General features: G+C 39.8%; 1 protein-coding gene across 1 annotated transcript in view; it reads right to left on the reverse strand.

The window, feature by feature from the left end:
* LOC107599465 (arf-GAP with GTPase, ANK repeat and PH domain-containing protein 1-like) overlaps nt 1–1,090 on the reverse strand; it is a 23,977-nt gene that overhangs the window by 5,565 nt on the left and 17,322 nt on the right. The window lies entirely within an intron of this gene.

The following is a 1,090-nucleotide window of genomic DNA, read 5'->3' on the forward strand; positions in this document are numbered from 1 at the left end:
CCCTTTGCAGAGAAACAGCCCCAAAGCATGATGTTTCCACCCCCATGCTTCACAGTAGGTATGGTGTTCTTTGGATGCAACTCAGCATTCTTTCTCCTCCAAACACGACAAGTTGAGTTTTTACCAAATAGTTCTATTTTGGTTTCATCTGACCATATGACATTCTCCCAATCCTCTTCTGGATCATCCAAATGCTCTCTAGCAAACTTCAGACGGGCCTGGACATGTACTGGCTTAAGCAGGGGGACATGTCTGGCACTGCAGGATTTGAGTCCCTGGCGGTGCAGTGTGTTACTGATGGTAGCCTTTGTTACTTTGGTCCCAGCTCTCTGCAGGTCATTCACTAGGTCCCTCCGTGTGGTTCTGGGATTTTTGCTCACAGTTCTTGTGATCATTTTGACCCCACGGGGTGAGATCTTGCGTGGAGCCCCAGATTGAGGGAGATTATCAGTGGTCTTGTATGTCTTCCATTTTCTAATAATTGCTCCCACAGTTGATTTCTTCACACCAAGCTGCTTACCTATTGCAGATTCAGTCTTCCCAGCCTGGTGCAGGTCTACAATTTTGTTTCTGGTGTCTTTTGACAGCTCTTTGGTCTTGGCCATGGTGGAGTTTGGAGTGTGACTGTTTGAGGTTGTGGATAGGTGTCTTTTATACTGATAACGAGTTCAAACAGATACCATTAATACAGGTAACGTGTGGAGGACAGAGGAGCCTCTTAAATAAGAAGTTACAGGTCTGTGAGAGCCAGAAATCTTGCTTGTTTGTAGGTGACCAAATACTTATTTTACCGAGGAATTTACCAATAAATTCTTTAAAAATCCTACAATGTGATTTTCTGGATTTTTTTTTCTCATTTTGTCTCTCATAGTTGAGGTATACCTATGATGAAAATTACAGGCCTCTCTCATCTTTTTAAGTGGGAGAACTTGCACAATTGGTGGCTGACTAAATACTTTTTTGCCCCACTGTATATATATATACACACATGCACACACACACATATATATATATATATATATATAAATTATTATTTATTACTAAATAATACAATATTAAATATATAAATTATACATATATATATATATAT

This window comes from Sinocyclocheilus grahami, unplaced genomic scaffold (assembly GCF_001515645.1).
Source record: "Sinocyclocheilus grahami isolate Dianchi unplaced genomic scaffold, SAMN03320097.WGS_v1.1 scaffold13.1, whole genome shotgun sequence".
Lineage (NCBI taxonomy): Eukaryota > Metazoa > Chordata > Actinopteri > Cypriniformes > Cyprinidae > Sinocyclocheilus > Sinocyclocheilus grahami.